General features: G+C 48.3%; 1 long non-coding RNA gene and 1 other non-coding gene across 2 annotated transcripts; one reads left to right on the plus strand and one right to left on the minus strand.

Annotated features, from left to right (window-relative positions):
- Nucleotides 1–11,604: 11,604 nt before the first annotated feature.
- On the minus strand, nt 11,605–16,454 carry LOC127317553 (uncharacterized). Its single transcript, XR_007861254.2, has 2 exons — nt 12,040–16,454; nt 11,605–11,839 (listed from the first exon to the last, which is right to left on the minus strand). It is a non-coding gene; the product is annotated as an uncharacterized lncRNA (long non-coding RNA).
- Nucleotides 16,455–19,009: 2,555 nt separating this feature from the next.
- Nucleotides 19,010–19,091, plus strand: TRNAS-AGA (transfer RNA serine (anticodon AGA)). The gene has a single exon. It is a non-coding gene; the product is annotated as a tRNA-Ser (tRNA).
- Nucleotides 19,092–21,387: the final 2,296 nt, after the last annotated feature.

Here is a 21,387-nt window from a genome sequence, read left to right on the forward strand (position 1 = left end):
ACCGGTACTAAAGGGGCATTAATACCGGTTCCGTGCGTGGGACATCAATACCGGTTCGTTATGGACCTTTAATACCGGTTCGTAGGGTTTGGGCCCGATTTCCAGACGGTGGTGGGGCCAGGGTTGCACCTTTAGTACCGGTTCGTGTAAGGAACCGGTACTAAAGGGTCTGTGCCCTATATGAGCGCGCGGCAGCGCCCGAGCTCCCTGCATATCTCATTCTCACTTCTCCTCTCACATTTCCAAATATTTTGCACCTCTCACACTCCAATAATCTTTATTTTTCTCCACCATTTTAACAAGATTAACGGCATACATCTATCCAAGGGTTAGCAATATCATCCTTCCTTCCGGCGTTCCTAATTTAGCTCAGTTCTTTGGTAGTTTTAACTCGTACTATTTTTGTAGTGCAAGCAAGGTGTTCGATGAAATGCCTAAGTTAGTGATTTTATTTTTTTATATGCAATTTGAGCTGAAATTATGGTATGTTTTGTAGGTTTTAATTAGTATCATCCCCGTCCTTACCGCTGTCGATCGTCAGCGTCGTCCCCTAGCCGGCACGGTACCACCTCGGTGAGCCCCTCTTCTTTTATAAAAAACAATTAGTTTTATGTGATGAACTTGAATATTAATTAAGTTGGTCACTCATATATCCATGATGTTGTGATTTTAATGATTTTTGATATACATATAAAATGCAGATGAGTCGACTATGGATGTACGGTGACCGGTGCCATCCGGAGTTCATTACTGGCATGCATTATTTTCTCAACGTGGCTGAGGCAAACAGGCGGTCGAATGGTTTCATGTATTGTCCATGTAGTTCCTGTAAGAATATGAAGGATTACTCTACCTCGAAGACCCTTCACGTCCACCTGCTGGAGAATGGTTTCATGCCCAGCTATAATTGTTGGACCAAGCAAGGAGAAAGAGGGGTTATATTGGAAGACAACGAAGAAGAAGAGGATAGTGACAACTATCCCTTATTCACTGAAGACGGTGGTAGTAGAATGGGGGAAGACGAAGCTGAAGAAGAGCCCATTTTCGATGAGCCGATTTTTGATGACCCAGATGACGATTTGGGTCGGACCATTCTTGATGCGAAGATGAACTGCGGAAATGAAAAGGAGAGGTTGAAGTTGGAGAAAATGTTAGAGGATCACAACAAACTGTTGTACCCAAATTGCAAAAATGGTCAGAAAAAGCTAGGTACCACGCTGGAATTGCTGCAGTGGAAGGCAGAGAATGGTACTTCTGACAAGGGATTTGAAAAGTTGCTGAAAATAATAAAGAAGATGCTTCCAGGGGAGAACGTGTTGCCCTCTAGCACGTACGAAGCAAAGAAGGTTGTCTGCCCTCTAGGATTAGAGGTGCAGAAGATACATGCATGCATCAATGACTGCATCCTCTACCGCGGGGAGTACGAGAATTTGAATGCATGCCCGGTATGTAGTGCATTGAGGTATAAGATCAGGCGAGATGACCCTGGCGATGTTGAGGGTGAGTCCACCCCCAGGAAGAGGGTTCCTGCGAAGGTGATGTGGTATGCTCCTATAATACCACGGTTGAAACGTTTGTTCCAGAACAAAGAGCATGCCAAGTTGTTGCGATGGCACAAAGAGGACCGTAAGAAAAGATGTGATGCTGAGACACCCCGCTGACGGGTCGCAGTGGAGAAAAATGACAGAGAGTTCAAGTCATTTTCAGATGACGCAAGGAACTTAAGATTTGGTCTAAGTACAGATGGCTTTAATCCTTTCGGGGAGCAGAGCTCTAGTCATAGCACCTGGCCAGTGACTCTATGTATCTATAACCTTCCTCCTTGGTTGTGCATGAAGCGGAAGTTCATTATGATGCCAGTGCTCATCCAGGGTCCGAAGCAACCCAGCAACGACATTGATGTGTACCTGAGGCCATTGGTTGAAGAACTTTTAGAGTTGTGGTGTGACGAAGGTGTACCTGTGTGGGATGAGCACGAACAAAAGGAATTTAACCTACGAGCGTTGTTATTTGTAACCATCAATGATTGGCCTGCTCTTGGTAACATTTCAGGGCAGTCAAACAAGGGATACAATGCATGCACACACTGTTTAGGTGAGACTGACAGTAATTATTTGGGAAACAAGAATGTGTACCTGGGGCATCGTCGATTTCTTCCAAAACAACATCACGTAAGAAAGAGAGGAAAGCATTTCGGAGGTGAGGCAGATAACCAAACGAAGCCTACCCACCCTAATGGGGAAGTTATATATGATATGGTCAAGGATTTAAAAGTGATCTTTGGAAAGGGTCCCGGCGGACAATCTGTTCCGCATGATGTTGACGGACACGTACCCATGTGGAAGAAGAAGTCGATATTTTGGGAGCTACCCTACTGGAAATTCTTAGAGGTTCACTCTGCAATCGACGTGATGCACGTGACGAAAAATCTTTGCGTGAACCTACTAAACTTCTTGGGCGTGTATGGGAAGACAAAAGATACACCGGATGCACGGCAGGACCACCAAAGTATCCACGAAGGAAACAACCTGAATCCAGAGAAGTATCAAGGTCCTGCCAGCTATGCTCTTACCAAAGAGGAGAAGGAGATCTTTTTTGAAGTCCTGAGTAGCATCAAGGTCCCGTCTGGCTTCTCGTCGAATATAAAGGGAATAATAAACATGTCGGAGAAAAAGTTTCAAAACCTAAAGTCTCATGACTGCCACGTGATTATGACACAATTACTTCCGGTTGCATTGAGGGGCTTCGGGAAAATGTTCGAGTACCCATTGTGAAGCTATGTGCGTTCCTCAATGCAATTTCTCAGAAGGTGATCAATCCACTTACTCTACAAAATTTACAGAAGGATGTGGTCCAATGTCTAGTCAGCTTCGAGTTGGTGTTCCCACCATCCTTCTTCAATATTATGACACATCTCCTAGTTCACGTGGTCGAAGAGATTGGCGTTCTCGGTCCTGTATTTCTACACAACATGTTCCCCTTTGAGAGATTCATGGGAGTCTTAAAGAAGTACGTTCATAACCGTGCTAGGCCAGAAGGAAGCATCTCCAAGGGCTATGGAACAGAGGAGGTCATTGAGTTTTGTGTTGACTTTATTCCTGACCTTAAGCCGATCGGTGTTCCTGAATCGCGCTATGAGGGGAGACTGCGTGGAAAAGGCACGCTAGGAAAGAAATCAGCAACGTGTATGGACGGACATTCTTTCACTCAAGCACACTACACAGTTCTACATAATTCCATCTTGGTGGCTCCGTACAAAGAGGAACACAAGGAGATCTTACGCTCTAAATACCCGGAGCAACGTGAAGATTGGATTGATGGAGAACACATGAAGACTTTCGGCGGTTGGTTGCAAACACGTCTCATGAATGTCACCGATGACGAGCAGCTGTACTTGTTGGTTCCTCGCATCTCAGCGAAGAAGCAGTTTCGGTTCCTCGCATCTTGACGGATGTGGAGGAAGCTACCCCGTGGATTATGTCACGGAGAAGACAGATTGCGAGCTACATATGTTAATCAGGACCGCGTCTGTTAAGGTGGCGGTCGGCTATGTGTACCCAAGTGAAGATGGAGCAATGCACCATCATATGCCCATTCCACCTGGTTGTGTTCGTGTCGGGGTGGATGAAGTTGTTTCGGGTTTTAAAAAAGTGGAGCTTGATATTCCTAGAGGTGAAGATGAGAGGACACTGGCCGATGTCAAGCACGGTTTCGCCCCATGGCCGAAGAAGTACGTCGTCCTTTTGCAAAGGCCACCGACTCCTACACATGAGCAGCAAATGCCATCGACTCCTCCTGGTGGCATTCCTGGTGAGCAGCCAAGTCCACACCTACCTGAGAGGGACCCCAGCGTGAGTCCACCATCTCGAGATCCTCCACGACGTAAGACAACGTCCGTTAAGCGGAACGGTACGCCGCCTAGGAAGAAAGCTAGAAAGGAGAAACAACTGCCGCCTACTGAGAAGTTACCTTGGGAAAAAACTCCAGAGGAAAACGCGGAGGCCGTTCAGGCCGAGTTGAAGAAATGGTTTGCACCGAAAGTGCCAGAGATACCTTTCGAGAAGACACTAGATCCAGTGAAAGTTGTGCGTACCGTTGACAATCTATATGACCCTGTACCATCGCCGACATCTGACTATGCGCGTTCTATTGAAAGGTCGTATGACAAGATGATCGAGGCGACAAAACCCGTTCAATCGGGTATCAGGGAGATAAAAGGGATACACAGTGTCTACCAGCTCGGACAACAACCCGTTCAATCGGTCGCCCCTCTCAAGGTGTTTGATGGGAAGACCGTTCAAAGTTCTCGACAAGACGCAACTGATTACGCCTTCGCTGAACGAGCATATCAGTTTGTTCAAGGGAAAGATTTGGTCGAGAATCTCAGGAAGGTACCAACATGTATGCGTAACTTGCATTCGTGGTACCTTAAGGCCTCAAAGGAAGGGATCGAGACTATCATGGTGCGAGTTAGGGAAGAGCACTACTTCCAGGAGTACTGTGTGAACATTGACTTCGCCGAACTCTTTCAGTTATATAATCTCCGGGCCCTCGACAAATCAATCATCAGTTGCTATTGTCTGTAAGTGATTTATTTATTTAATTTGAGAAGTCGTTCATTGTCTGCAGATTATAATCTTTTGTGCGCTATATTATGCAGATCGAAGATGCTCGAATGCAAAAGGGACGATATCACAGACATTGGGTGCATTGACCCGCACACAATGCATGTTAAAAACAAAGAGAATCCCCTCTATAACAAGGATACACCGCAGACTTTGCTAAGGTTTTTGAAGCGACAACGTGACAAAAAGCTAATAATTTGGCCTTACAACTTCGAGTGAGTCTTACTGTCTTATAACACATTATATTTTGCTCACCGTATGTCAAAATTTTAACTAATGACTTATATATATAACACTACATATTGAAACGTGCGTAGGTTTCACTTTATTCTTCTCGTCATCAATTTGGAAATTGGAGAAGTTGAAGTCTTTGACTCACTAAGCAAAAAATCGGAACTATACGTGTCTTGTTTTTTAATGCTCAGAAGGTAATTTTAATTCTTATCGGTTTGTTTCGTTAATTTCCTGCTTTGAACTAATTGATGACTCTTTTATGCATTTTCTTTTGTCGAGCAGCGTATGGCAAACTTTCATCAAGGAAGATACGTCCCGTGAATTGACACCGAAGCTGCGATGGCGTGCGAAAGTAAGTAGTACTACCTAGGTCCACACACCTTTTAATTATCATACTTGACTATTGTTTGATTGAATTATATTCTTGTAAAGAAATGCCCGCAACAACCTCCGGGGACCGATCTCTGTGGATTCTTCGTTTGCGAGTATATCCGCAGAATTGTCAGCGAGAGAACGAATAATGAAAGAAATAAAGAGGTACAAAAACAATCTTCACAAATTTGTTTTGTTATCATAAGTTGTGCTGAGTTTCAGTAATAGTTGTTTCATGTATTCATTTGTATCTTATTCTTTTATAGTTGGCAAGAAAGCGGAACAAGCTCTCAATCCATGACCGCTTCATAGCAATAGGCGAGGAATTGGCGGGATTTTTCCTTCGGGACGTCATACCACCACTCGCAGAGTACCACTATGAATGAAGATGTACATGTTACATATATAGTTGACTCGAAGAGTACCACTATGCTACATGTAATAGACATATATAGAGTACGCCTCGGAGAGTACCACTATGCTACATGTAATAGACATATATAGAGTACGCCTCGGAGAGTACCACTATGCATGAAGATCGATCTTCATGCATAGTGCTACTTAATTTGCGATCTTATGCAATAACATGTGTGTTATATTATATGCACCAACTTGCTATGCATCATCTTGATCTTCATGTACTACCTAAACCCAAACGCGTTTCTGGTGCATCGACGCGATATGAAACAAACCGATATCCCTAAACCCCTCCAAAAACCCTAAAAAACCAATTCTGCCGCGGCGAAGATTTGGGCAAATTCCTCGTCGGGTGGGAACCTTTGGTACCGGTTCGTATTACCAACCGGTACCAAAGCTCCTTGGCCCTGAGCTCTCCTGGTGGCCCACGTGGAGGGCCTTTTATACCGGTTCGTAAGCAACCGGTACGAAAGGGGGGGGGGGGCCTTTAGTGCCGGATAATTAATACCGGTTGCTCAACCGGTACTAAAGCCCCTCTGGAACCGGTACTGATGAGAGATTTTCTACTAGTGCCTGCGGATACTCGATTCTCGCCAGATCCTAGTTCGCTCTCACACGATAACGATACTGTAGAAGAACCATGGGTGCTGACGGCTGCAGCCGCTGCCGCACCACCTTGTCGCTCCCGGAGGACGTTCTTCTCGAGATCCTCCTCCGCGTAGATGACCCGGCCACACTCTTCCGCTGCGCTGTGGCGTGCAGCTCTTGGAGACGCCTCGTGGCCGACCGCTCTTTCCTCCGCTGCCGCTGGCCGGACCAGGACACCTCCGCATGCACCCGCACGCCTTCCACCTTTGTCGCTGGGTTCATTGTTCAGAAACGACTCGCCAACCCCGCGGTCGCTGAGTATTGCAAAGACACATTCTTCGTCCCAACCCCGCGGTCGGTCCTCGGCCCTAGCCTCTGCCTCCTAGGCTCTTTCTCCCACAATCCGCCAGCCTCCTCGACCACGTAGTGCCGCTTGCCTCGCGCCGCGGCCTCCTCCTCATCGCCCTCAACCCACACGGTGCGGATCCAGCCACCGTCATCCGGTTAGCCATGTGCAACATGCTCACATGCACGTGCGAGGTGCTGCCCCCGCTACATTGCAATTGGGATTCCGAGGGTACCGGCTACGCTATCATTACCGACGCAGACTGTGCCTCTGACGGCCAGCGACGCACTCCGGCACCGGCTTTCTTCAAAGTGTTCATCGTCGTCAACCACGATATTAACCAGCCACTCAGCATTCACACGTTCTCGTCTCAAGATGCGAGGTGGAGCACGCCGACAAAGTGCCACATGACGAATGAAGGCGATCGCGTGAAGCTTAGTCGTCCCGAGGCCGTCGTGTGCAACGGGACAGCGCATTGGCTCGTTAATTATAGAGGGAGGGACAACACATTGGATACCCGTACTCTTGATGTAGACATCGAGACATGTTGCTCCTCGCTAACAAGGATCGAGATCCCAGGTAAATATCTTCACTGTCCATCTTCTTACGATATCCCACGGCTCAGCGTCATCGACGATAGGACGCTCTCGCTGTTTTGCCAACACAACCGAGGCATGCGGGTAGTGATCTGGACACGACAAAACGGTGGAAAAAGTGAGGGTGCCTCCAAGTGGGTTCATGATCGTGTGGTCGAGCTCAAACCACCCGTTGAAGTTCAGAGCTTGGTCATTTTGGATGAGAAGGGGGGTAATTTGCTCGTCGATGATAAAAAGAGTAATGTGTACATTGTCAACCTCAAGACTGGAGCGATGGAGAAGATAACATACTGGCCTGATGGTTGGCATTCCCGTCAGAGAGGTGTTCTTCTAGAGATGGATTGGCCATCGTTCTTCGCTTCTCGGCTAGGCAGTCCCTAGATGAATTATGTGCCGGTAATTTTTTTTTTCTTATTGTTATTATGATATATTGCGGATGAATGGTGAGCTTTTCATTATTTCAAGTAGTTCATTACGTCAGTTGCTACCGTGTGTGTACAGGTTCTTCATGTCCTCTACGATCCCTGACACAAATTATTCCGGTGAATATTGTTCTAATGTTTAATAACGACAGCATATTGAACCTCCTAATCGGAAAACAAATAATAACAGCACGTGACCAGCCATTGATACTCGAGTTTTCATCAATCCTTGTCGCAAAGAAATGGTCATTTCTGATGTCATTCAGTGGGCAAGAAGCAAAGGTCATTTAGCTTTCCCGCCTGCTGTAGTGCCTCACATACGATTTTTTTGGCCGATTGTTGTGCGACTTCGACGTGGCTTAGTCTGATTCAAAGCCAAAAAATCATGTATCTCCGTACTCGTCATTAATATAAGCTAAGTTCCCTTATCTTTTTGTGAATTTCATTACTGTTTCTCAAGCGCCCGATGCTCGGCGGCTCTCTTAAATTTTCATTTGATGTTGCATTGTTTCATCCAATCGTAATGTTTCTAACCGCAAAAAAAAATACAATTTACAGTTTAACTTAGTTTTCGGCCAAAAATTAATTTTCCTGTCTCCTAAACTTGCCGGAATTTCACGGAAATTTCCCAAAAGTTTATTTCCCACCAGGAGGATGTGATGGCGGCATTCTTCTTCATCCTTTGGCCACTGGCCCTGGCGAAGCGAGGGCAGAGGGTGCTCAACAAATGGATGGCACAGGACTCGCTGGCAGCAGCGGGAAATACTCACCTCATTTCAGGCTACATGCAGCACATCGTAGAGAAGTACAATATGTCATCTGCCGGTGACATAGCCAAGTGCGAGTACGTGGTGATGGGGGAGGAGAAGCTCATGCTCCATTAGAAGGATAGTCGAAAGATGGATGAGCCAAGGAGGCATTCTAAGCCCAAGGTACGCCTGACCACCCTACATTGTGGCTATGGTGTCGGGAGGTTCCCTCATGGCCAAGATGAGCAGAAGCACCGTACATCTCCTCATAGACCTCAGTAAGGTCAAGGACTTGGTGAGTGTGGAGAGAATATGGAAGAAAATACCAAGTTTGGATATTTGCTGCTTCAGCACCAAGAGGTGGCGCCGCATGTGCTTCTCCTTCTCTTTATTCAAGCTGATGCGGCGCCGGTTCGAGCACTATCCCATGGTGGAGGAATTTCTGCTCCGCACGCGGTGCAGGTGCAAACCGTTGAACAAACTTGGACTTGTGATGCCCAAGAAGAACGTCCATGGCGATGACCCGTGGGACCAAAAGTACCCAGGAGAAGGTCATTTTCACTGCGAAGGGTTTTAGTGCTAGAAAGCATACATGCACAGGAAAGATCTTAATTAACTTGTCTGCACTGTGTGCATGTTATTCAACTGGGGTTGCCAAAAGAGTAGTAGCACTCATGCTGCTCATGTCGTTGTATTGCCTGGCCAATGTACCAATGAATAAGATAAGGGCCGGTACTCGTCCTGTCTATACGGTCATCATTGCTTAATAGATCTAGCCAGGATAAATACCGAGGCGCGGATAAGATGATCCTCGTGAGTAGGACCTGCCGAGTGCCTAAATACTACTACGGCAGTACATATAGCAGATCGATTTAACATTTAACAGAGGAGATAGGAAAAAGAAGGACAGTGACCTGGGAGAGAAGAAACCACGGGTTAATATGGACAAGGACTCAGCTCAGCGCCCGATCCTTTACGGATGAGGGTTGGAATTTCCCAAACCAACCAGGTAGCACAACCACGCGTATACCCCTTCTGGGAATTATCGCAGCATTCAGGGGACATGTGCCTCCTTCACAAGGTGCTTGTACCCAGAATCAGGCTAAAAGCTTACAGCAATCAAGTAGGCGTACAATAAACCACAACAATTTTATTATGGTGTCATTTATGCACAGTTTACAAGCAGGTCAATACACAATGACTTCCATAATATTCCTTCAGTATTCTCGACTTGTTTCAGTAACTCAAGAATTCAGCCAAATATTCGGGTTCAGGAATGGAGCTGCACAGTCCCATGTAATCTACTCTTACTTGCATCACCTCATCAAGTTCCCCAACAAAATGAGCATACCCAAACTGAACCAGCCTAGACAAGATTAGACGAACAAGCAATGGGTCAGCCTTTATGTGAATGTCAGAATAGTTTCGCACAATTTCATGCAAAATCAAGTAGGGACCGACCAGGACAGGCTTTTCAGACAATCTACTACCACAAACTTGGTGCACTCGTCCGAGGTCAACGGTGACCGTATATGGCGGGGCAAAACAAATGATACTACATATTGTTGTATGCATGTAATATGTGGATGCCCTCGTCGGTGGCATTGTGAGCTCGCCGAGCAAACGTGGACCGATTATCGTTGTTGCCATTGCGAGGACGATCATCCTAGTATGTATGTATTATGTCACGAGACAAGAACGGTTGTGTGACCTGCCGACATATCATCGGTCGAACAACCTGACATTTAGCTATGCTTCTTGGTTATTCGATGTCTTTCTGTGTTCTGCTTCGCTTACAGTCATCATGCAAGCTTACATTTGTTGCATCCTCCTCGGAACGAGCGTGTCCACACTCTGCACCATGCTCCATCACCATTACAAAACACCAAATCGACTTAACTAGCTCAACATCTACACTCCGAGCCCACCCGAGACCAAAATCACAAAGAACGCTACGCATAAACAGGTCATGTGAACCACCGCAATGAGCTTCTACGAAACTATGAGTCTATGACTACTACAGAAAGATCATATCTCTCGAGCGCTTCCTTAGTGTCCTGATCCAGCAAATAGTAAAAATGTTGTGTCATATGTGTCGCGCAACCCTTCTTTGGCCAGTGGTATTAGATGATAGATGCCCATGCAACACAAATACACATAAAAACCCACGAATGGCACAGCATCAGCATCAGCATCAGCATCAGACTCGGGGTCTCGCCTATAGCCGGGCCACAACACGGGCAGTCGGACCATCGAAAGACTAGGCGGGAGGTAGCGATAGAGGCAGGTGGGGGTGTTGACACCAAATATGATCACATGTAATCAGATGATCAGGGTGGTGGCAAGTCGGACTAATAAAAAGGCATCGACGGTGGCAGGTAGGGGAGGTGACATCAAACATATAATCACATGTCGTCTAATGATCAGGGCGGTGGCATGTTTGCATGGGAAGGAGGCAGCGACAGACGATGGTGGGGGATTTGACACCAAATATGATAGCATGTATTCTAATGATAAGGGCAGTTTCATATTGGCCTAAGCAGGAAGCAGTGACGGAGGCAGGTGGGGGCGTTGACACCAAATATGATCGCATGTCGTTTGATGATTAAGGTGGTGGCTTGTAGGATTGGGTAGAAGGCAGCGATGGAGGCGGGTGAGGGCGTTGACACCAAATATGATCACATGCGGGTGAGGCGGGTGGTGGCATCTCAAATTGGGTAGAAAGGAAGGGGTGAAGGTGGGTGGGGGCATTGACACCAGATATGATGACATGATGTATGATGATATGGGCGCTAGCATGTTGGACTAGGGAGAAGGCAGCGATGAAGGCGGATGGGAGCGCTGACGCCAGATATGATGACATGATGTATGATGATCACGGCGCTAGCATGTCGGACCGGGGAGAAGGCAGCGATGAAGGAGGATGGGAGCGCTGACACCAGATATGATGACATGATGTATGATGATATGGGCGCTAGCATGTCGGGCTAGGGAGAAGGCAGCGATGAAGGCGGATGGGAGCGCTGACACCAGATATGATGACATGATGTATGATGATATGTGCGCTAGCATGTCGGACTGGGGAGAAGGCAGCGATGAAGGCGGATGGGGGCGTTGACACCAAATATGATCACATGTCGTCTGATGATCAGGGTGCTGTCATGCCGAACTGGGTAGAAGGCAACAACGACGGAGGCATGTGGGGGCATTGACACCAAATATGATCAATAAAAGCTTACATCAATCAAGTAGGCATACAATAAACCACAACAATTTTATTATGGTGCCATTTATGCACAGTTTACAAGCAGGTCAATACGCAATGACTTCCATAATATTCCTTCAGTATTCTCGACTTGTTTCAGTAACTCAAGAATTCAGCCAAATATTCAGGTTCAGGAATGGAGCTGCATTGTCCCATGCAATCTACTCTTACTTGCATCACCTCATCAAGTTCCCCAACAAATGAGCATACCCAAACTGAACCAGCCTAGACAAGATTAGACGAACAAGCAATGGGTCAGCCTTTATGTGAATGTCAAAATAGTTTCGCACAATTTAATGCAAAATCAAGTAGGGACCGACCAGGACAGGCTTTTGTAGAGAAGGACGGAGATATAAAGTATGTCATCTACTCTAATGCCAAGGTATAGTTGCTACAATACATGACAGAGCATCATCAAGCCTTACCAGAACTGGAACATTAATCTGCAGATGTGTTGCAACCACAAAGAATACTGTGCTGGGGCCAAAGCTGTTGCAAGATGGAATCACAGAAGAGGCAAACACTGAAAAAGGGTAAGTGTTGCAAATTATATTGCACAATTTGGATAGCAAAAATTAAAAAGGTGGGACCAAATTAACATATCATAGAATTAATGAATCAAAGACCTTAATGATGCAACAACAAACGAAAGAGAGCATAATACCACAATTTATGCAATGAATGAAAGAGAAGAAAACCAGACAGCTAAACAGCTAGCAACATTGGAGCACAAATATTCTTGTAGAACAGTAAAATTGCATTTGAGTGGGCTCAGATTCGCCTTCGCTTGATCATATAACCCTAACCTCATCATATCTTATCACCAGATGAACCCGTTTTTACTCTGGAGCCTGCCCTGGTTATCACTCAACATGAATGACCATCTATGGACAGAACCAGCAGTTCACGGAATCAAAAAGGATCATAGAGACAAGATGGAGGATCCAACTTGATACCCACAGGTTCCTTGATTGCTCAAAGGCACGCTTATTTCAGCCAAAGTCAATCATCATCACCCTAAAGCTTGACTACCATAATAAAAGGATGCATGACAGTGTAGTCCAGTCTCCATGGTACTTTTAAAACGTATTCTCAAAGAAGCCATGAACACAGATACAGAACCAAAACAACATACTACCTCCGTACCATAAATAAGATGCTATTACATTGGTTGTAGCACATCGCGCACCAGTCAAACCCTCTGTCTCATCAGAGTTCGCACAAACACACACGCAGGCACGCACCTGCAGCGAGTAATGGAGTTCCAGTCGATATTTTTAACAGAGTTCGAACTGAATTTACTGCTACATCAACTTTATGTTTGGTTGATGCACAAACAGAAGTGGCTAACACAAGAGAACTAAAACAATAAGGTACAGCTTGCGACAACTCAGCTAGACCAACAGAAATAAAGTTTGGGGTTTCAGAACTATGTTCCAGGCATTTTAGTTTCATCAATATTTTAGCATGATGCAAAAAAAAATAGTAAGATGAAAGTACAATTCTGCAGACAGAAATCATACAAGACAAGATCCATACACCTACAACCATAGCAAATGGGAAAGCTTCAAAACTAACAAAAGGAAATAATGGAATGACAGTTCAATTGTTTATATCAGCCCAGTCTCATTAAAAATGATTATTGGTTACAGGCAGCAAAACGCAACAGTTTATATCAGGAGGTCACTGTTTACATGAACAATCGGGTAGAACCAACCTTTGCAGCATGTACTGGTAACTTGCTGAGACTAGGACTTCATAGTATGGAAATTAAATTAACATGAATCTGTTATTTTTTGCTTGGAGATGCTAAAATAAGTAAAACCTCCAAACACGAATGTTTAAGGAAACTGTGTAGCACATCATGCTTACAGACCAGTAAAATTGCATTTGAGTGGGCTCAGATTCGCCTTTGCTCGATCATATAACCCTAGCCCCATCATCTCTTATCACCAGATGAACCTGTTTTAACTTTGGAGCTGCCCTGGTTATCACTCAACTAGAAATCTAGAATGACCGTCCAAGGACAGAACCAGCAGTTCACAGCATCAAAAAGGATCAGAGATGCGAGGGAGGATGTAACTTGATACCCACAGGTGCCTTGATTGCTCAAAGGCACGCTTATTTCAGCCAAAGTCAATCATCATCGCCCTCAAGCTTGGCAACCATAATAAAAAGATGCATGACAATGTAATCCAATCTCCATGTATTTTTAAAACCCTGTGAATCAAAGAAGCCATGAACATGTATACAGAGCCAAAACAACATACTCCCTCCATAACATAGTATAAGATGTTACCAATATAAGAGTATATTGATTGTAGCACATCTTGCTTGGAACCAGTATGACTGCATTTGAGTTGGGCTCAGATTCGCCTTTCATCGATCATGCAACCCTACCCCTATCATCTCCCATCACCAGATCAATCTGGTCTCTACTTTAGTGAATCTGCCCTGGTTATCACTGACAAGAATGACCATCCAAGGACAGAGCCACCAAAATAAGCACATGATCAAAACAGCTCCGGGAGAAGAGGGAGGATCTAATTTGATACCCACACACACCTCAATTGATCAAGGGTGTGCTTATATCAGCAATGGTCAATCATCACTGCCCCTCATAAGAATTTTGTATCTTGATTATTAGAGTGAAGTGTCATTTGGACATACGCTAACCACCTAAAATGCTCAAAGGCAAAAAAGGCACTTTCAGCTCTCCCAAGATCTTGTAAGGCCAATAAACCAGCAGTCCATCTCGCACCGCTGGTTCCACCCCTACTCCATAAGGTTCCCAGCATCCAACTGCTTGGCGGAGGCGGCGCCCTTATAGATGGGACCAGGAACCTGTGAGCCTTCAGATATCCCTCTGTTTCATTGCAGTTGTAAACACCCTCAACCACAAGTGTAATTAAGTGCTAAGAAGAGCCATTTAGGAGAGAGAGAGAGAGAGAGAGAGAGAGAGAGAGAGATGAGGAGGAGGAGCAACAACAACAGTAGTAGCAGCAGAAGAAACAACAACAAACTTAAGGTCCTCTTTGATCCAAAGGTTCATAGAGAACTATCACAGATTCACCACGAAGTTTACCACAACTGGATTCCATGAATCGCGGGGGCATCTCTACTCCCTGAGGGTTCCCAGCTCCCAACTGCTCGTTAGAGGCGGCACCCTTAGAGGAGGGATCTAGAACCAGCGACCGATCAGACCCTCCATCTGGTTAGGGCTTGCTCATGTAAAGAAGCTTATAATGGAACAGAGGGAGTAGGTAGCAGCATCTCTTACAGTCCAGATTCACAACCAAGTAGGTCATGCATCATAGATGCTCAGAGACTAAGGGCGCGTTTGGTAAGCTGCACTGATATTCAGAGGAATTTGAGAGAGAGAGAGAGAGAGGAGCAGCAGCAACTGGAAGCCAGACTCCACCCCATGGTCCCCAAGCCCCTGCCACCGCCGCAAACGCCACAGCGGCTGCCTGAACTCGGCCTCCATGCCAGTGGCCTGGCATTGCAGCATGGACAGGAGGGCTGGCCCCGTTAGGCGGAGGTCTGACTGCTCAGAGGCACCGGTCAGCACGACCAGGCCTCATCACCGCCGATCCCAACTTCCAAAAGGGTTATTTTTGTGTAAATCGCCGCAACAACAACAGTAGCAGCAGCAGCAACCTTAAGGTTCATAGATGCTCAGAGACTAAGGGCGCGTTTCGTAGGCTGCACTGATATTGAGAGAGAGAGAGAGAGAGAGAGAGAGAGAGAGAGAGAGAGGAGAGGAGAGGAGGAGGAGGAGGAGGAGGAGGAGGAGGAGCAGGAGCATTAGCAACTGGAAGGCAGCCTCTACCCCATGGTCCCCAAAGCCCTTGCCACCGCAAACGCCACAGCAGCTGCCTGAACTCGGCCTCCATGCCAGTGGCCTCGCATTGCAGTATGGACAGGAGGGCTGGCCCCGTGAGGCGGAGGACTGACTGCTCAGAGGCACGGGTCAGCACGACCGACGGTGGATCAATTCATAGTTTAAGCTTCCGCCACTGATGCAGACGGTGGTGATCCCCAGAGTAATGGCGCGAAATTCCGCAGCCAAAACAGCCAACGATCACCACCTAGTCTCCAGGATTCCCAAAGGTTGTGATACGCAACACAACACTGGCTCGATCCCTACTCTACTCCTAGGATTCCCAGCGCCAAACTTGCTAGTCGGAGGCGGCCCCCTAGGAGGTGGGATCTGGATCCGGCGACCAGCCAAACCCTCGGTTTGGTCAGAGCTCGCACAAGCACACACGTACAGACATCATCGACCGACCGAGCGAGCGAGAGAGAAGGGAGTAGGGGTACCAAATCGGAACATGGCAGAAACGAAGTGGACGAATCCACGACGGGGCGGCTCAGATCTACGGCTTGGCTGTCGCCGGAACCAGCGACCGGAAGCAACGCCCAGCCTCCGCCGCGCGGTCACCGGAGCCCCCTACCGCCGCATCCGCCGCCGACGACGCCGCCGCGGCTGCCCGAGCAGAGCCTCCATGCCGGTGGCGCCGCGGCGCGGACGGACGGGAGGGCTGGCCCCACGAGGCGGAGGTCCGACGCGGCCGCCGGTCGGAGGAACGGGTCTGCGCCAAGGGCCGGGCCTCCTCATCGCCGCCGTTTTCCGAGTGGCCGCGGCCTCCGGTTGTGCGGTCATCGGCCACGGCGAGGAGGGACGGCCGGAGTTGGCGGGCGAGAATTCCCGTCTCCGCCGCCACACACACGCGCCGCGCGGCGGCCTCACACTAAAACTAATGATGAGTGAGTTCGTGCCCGACGGCGGCGGCGAGGGAGAAGGAGGCGCTGCAAACGAGCGTCGCTCCTGCAGGTGTTTGTTGTGCGTTTCACTTCTAGCTGGGCCAGAATGGGCCGAGTTACAAATAGCAGATTGTTGTTTTTTTCCTTTTTTGCGAAAAGATCATTGTTTTTTCTAGATGAGCATACTATTGTTCCTAGAATGGAACATAGAAAATATCGGCTACATTTAAGAAAATCAGATCCAGACGAGAAAAGATCTCTATAAAAAACATTAAAACACATTCCCCCTGAAGAAATTTTCAAGAAAAACAGCTTTGTCGAGAAGTACGATGCACTCCTGGTAACTAAAACTGTGAGATGTGCAAGACAACTGCAGCAGCATTTGTCCAGCAAAGTGGATAACGGCGAGAGGGAGAGGGGGTCGCCTTCAGATGGAGCAGTGTAACAAATGTTTGACTCTGCTTTTTTTTCAAAAAATATACGCATTGGTGTATATGACACATTTCCACACTTTCATCGAGAAAGACGGGTAGGTTGCTCCAGAAAAATTCATAAAATTTTGTATAAAAACAAAAGCAATTTGAGATTGTCTTTTTACCCACGCCAGTGTTTTAGCACATCTCTAGCAGATAACGCAAAAAGTGGACCCTTAAAACGTGACGCTCGGGTGGCCATCAACAAAATAGATCCCACAAATAGAACCCTCGGATGCAAATCTACCACCAAGGGCCCCGTGTCATTTTCTTTTTCCCCTCTTCTTCCCCACTGCAACCCAGCAGCGGTCACAGAGGCTAGAGCCATGCACACATGCATGCGAGGTGCTAGCTATGCGCGGGACGATGTGTGTCAGTAACAGGGACCACACGTAAATGCGTCTGCTGTACCGCGCGGGGCGCGCGAGTCGGGACTCGGAAGCAACCGATCGCTCGGACGAGATCGGTCGGCTGATGTTAAGCATTTTCCTTTCTGAATTCGGCTCTCAATGATGGCGCACACCAATTGGCCGACAGGGGCCTTCCGTGTCAGCGCTACATCCGTCACTGAACCTCCATAGATATTTATTTTTTAACAGGAAGATATATATTAACTTTAAGGAACAAAGTACATCTTGGCTCCGTAGATCAGAGCATGATACAAGCGTGCAAAGTGGCACAACCCACCAAATGATAATAATAACACATGGTTTCGACACCGAAAACTACAAAAGGAACCTAACGGCGATCGCCCATCCGTCGACAAGCCGGATCCGAAAGTGCCGCAACTGTAGTCTTCAGCAGGGAGAGGGACGGAAGGGAGACGCTACCCGTACAATCTCATTCTACTGAGACTTTACCCAACGTGGAGACTTTGCCCTCAGTGGCGACTTCTGCTTGAGCTCCTCCCCATATCTTCCCGCCAGCCTCTCTCCTCCTTGCCGCCGGCGGCCATGGTGGCCGGAGGTGAGTGGGAGGGGGGTCCGGTTCCTATTAGCTTTAGGTTTTTCCTTGATTAGTTTCTCCTAGGAAAATAAAAAGGTGGCTGGATCCGGATCCACCTCTTTACTCCCTCGATCTACTCCCCTTCAAGTTTGCAGCAAGGCGGACGGATGGAGTTGGGTTGGCGGCGGATCTTATGCCAGCACCTTCTGGCTTGACCCATGGCGAGTTCCTGCTTCGGCGGAAATCGCTCCCATGATGCCCCCTCTTTTCCCTTCCTTCAATAAAAAAGCTCTGGTTCTGCTACTTAATCTTTCAATCTGGGATAGCCTGAAGATCTTCATGGAGGAACAGATGATGGACCCTTGGCAGCCGTTCAAGCCACCAAGCGCGGGCCTTGTCTTCTTCCTCAACATACTCAGCAAACCTCAGGTGCGATTAAGAACAAGTTTGTCGCCTGTAGGCAGCGACCGCAGGCATGTGTGCTACTGCAGTTGGAAATTAGTCCTAGATCTGGGCAATCCCCTCGTCGTTCTGAAGGTGGCCAGCTTGTCCAAAATTTTCTGGATTACATGCCGAGTGATGGGCAGCTGATGCGCAAGTGTTTGATTGAGAGCATGGTGCTGCAGGTTAATAATCTGCACATGAGGAATGGGGATAGTCCCCATATTTCTTGTTTTTCTGCTCAATTTGTTGTAGAAGCGCACCAATGTGGGGATAATATTTTTGCCCAACGTATGGTTATATGGTCAGATGTCTGGTGTTGCAGCTGTCATCAGCTTCTCCTCATCTGAATTCTAATGTTGCCATCAGACTACTGATGATCTGCAGTAATTGGTATGATAAGTTAAACCTTTATTTCGTTCTGCCTTTGAAGATGTTGCGCAGACTGCGACGGATGGGTTGTTGGCCAGAGGACGATCGAGCTGCTGCCGCCGCGCGCGCCGGCCTGTTTTCTCTGTGGCATGAAGGAAGGCGTCGTGCCGAGGTGTCCGCGCGAACTGCCGTCATTGCCGACCCGCGCGACAAGAGGGCAGGGCGGCATTGCCGACCAAGGAGTCCAGCGCGGCGATTATTTTATCCTAGTCCTGGCTGGATTGGATAACACCAGAGATTTTGTTTATGTTCGCCCAGTTGGTAGTGTGCATCTGCTTGTTCTGCTTGAGGTGGATCTTGGTAACTACTACAGCCAGCATTCTTAAAAGACATCCAAGTGGTCGTGCCGGAGTGGTTATCGGGCATGACTAGAAATCATGTGGGCTTTGCCCGCGCAGGTTCGAATCCTGCCGACCACGCTCTATATTTTAGTTTTTCGATTCAATTTTTTTTGTTTATTTTGCTACTCGCTGCATGGGCTTGGTGGGCTTTGTATCTCGGCCTCTGCTTGGTCTCACAGCTCGACGGCCTGGCATGGCGCGCAGCTGCGATGACGAACGGTGGCCTGTCTTATTCGTCCAGCGAACCGAGAGAGGCCCATCCCTCCATGTATTCATTTCCGTTCGAATTTCTCCCGGTATTTTTATTCCAGATTTCCCGCTCTGGAAAATATTATGAACTTCCTCACAAGAAAAAAAATATTGTCATGCGTTCGACCGTTCTCCGCACGTAGAAATCCTCGGACGACCGGTGAGTAGATCCTGGGGGAGTCGAAAAAAACGTCTTCACTTTCCTCTCGCGACTCGCGACCCGCGCCGCCCCCCGCGGCAGCCGGGCCGCGCCATCTCTCCGGCCGCCTCTAGCCTTTCTCTCGGGCTCTCCCCTGCCGCTGGGCCTTGCCTGTGCGGTGGCGGGGGTGTCTCTACCCGCGGCGCAGCAGGGGGTGCGGGGATCTCGGGCTAGCGGCGGGCGATGGTCCGGCGCGGCGGCGTGGTTTCCGTGCGTCGGGTGGGAGGAGGAACAGCGGCGCGGCCCTTGGCGGCGGAGCGAGGCAGGCGGCCGGGATGCAGGGCCTGCTAGGCCCAGATCTGGGCCCAGTTCGGGGCTCGGAGGGGCTGGGCGGGCTGTCGCGTCTGGCGCGCCGGCGGAGCTTCCTGGAGGTAGAGAAGTCGCGGTGGCGGTGGCTGGGTGTAGGCGGTGCTCCGGCCGGCCAGCTGCAGCTCGACAGGGGGACTTTGCGGGCCTATTTGGGCCCGGCCGGGCCAGCTAGACCTGGTTTGACCTCGCTGCCTTGTCCGGTCGGCTACCGCGGAGGCGGTGGAGGTAGTTCCCTCCCGCGCGGCTGAGGTGCTGCTACCCCCGGCCCGGTTTCTTCTCTTCTCTACGTTCAGGTCCTGCTCTGGTGACCACAGCGAGATGGCGATGATGGCTTGAAGACCGCGGTGGCGTGTGCTGGTGGGTGGAAGTTAGGTGGAGCACATCGAAGCGTTCGGGGTTGTGGGTTTGGTGGGCGGGAGAAATCCTTGTCCGCATGCCCGACACCAACGCGGTGACGCCTGCGGGTGTCGCCCTGCCTTCTTGAAGGGCCTCGGGTGTACCTCCTCCCCAATCCCTTCCGCGTATCGGGGAAACCCTAGGACTAGTCCGGGAAGCAATGCCGTCGTCGTCGCTTTCCTTGTTGAAGGTGTTGCTTGATACGCGGCGCTTCGGTAGGCTAGGTGTGTGGTGGAACTACTCGGAGGGCGCATCGGTTGCGAGTTGTCTTCATTCTTGTCGAGCTGCCAGTGTCGGCATTGTTTTCTCTCTTCTTTCTCTTTTGTTCCTTTTAGGCTTGGTTGTGCTGCAGCCCCAGCGTGCGTGTTGTATCGGTTAGTTGCTATATTAATATAGCGGGGCGAATGCCTATTTCGAGAAGTAGATCCTGGGAGGGTGGAGCTATAGCCATACCACAGGAACATAAATCAATTCCCACGCTTTGATTTCAAGGTAGTAGCATCCCATCTCTGGATGAAAACGATGGTTTCCATTACCATGCCCTATGGAGAGGACCCACTGGTAGAAAAACAGGCTTCCGGTGAGCCCCATAAGTCGCGAAGCTGTAGGAACCGCGACTAATGGGACCTTTAGTCGCGGTTCGGGAGGCGAACCGCGACCAAAGGCCTGGCCGGGCGCTCGGTGGCCAGCCGGTGCACGTGGGGGGCTTTTTTGGGGGTTGGCCAGGCCAACGGCGACTAAAGGTGCCCGAAGGCCTTTAGTCGCGGTTGGCCAGGCCAACCGAGACTAAAGCCGCCCCCCCCCTATATATACCCATCCAGCAGCCAACACTTAGCCATTTGGAGCCATTCTCTTCACAAACTTCACAAGTGGGTGTTAGGTTTGCTTTTGGTTCCTCTTATGCACATAAGGTGTTTGATGAAATGCCCCAAGAGCATGAAACAAACATGATATGAAGTGTTGGAGCCACACTTGAGCTTTCTCATTTATTTTTTCCTCCTCGATCGCGGTTAGCAACTTGAACCTTTGATGTGTCGTTGATAAAATATGCATGTGTGTGTAGTTCATTGTTTAATTTATATTGTTTGTAGCTAGTTAGTTTAACAAATGCATGATGGTTAATTATATATTTTATATTATAATAATGCAGATGAATCGACAATGGATGTACGGTAACCGACTCTCCGGCGAGTTCAGTACGGGTTTGAAAGATTTCCTCGT

Source organism: Lolium perenne, unplaced genomic scaffold, assembly GCF_019359855.2.
Source record: "Lolium perenne isolate Kyuss_39 unplaced genomic scaffold, Kyuss_2.0 unplaced104, whole genome shotgun sequence".
Taxonomy (NCBI): domain Eukaryota; kingdom Viridiplantae; phylum Streptophyta; class Magnoliopsida; order Poales; family Poaceae; genus Lolium; species Lolium perenne.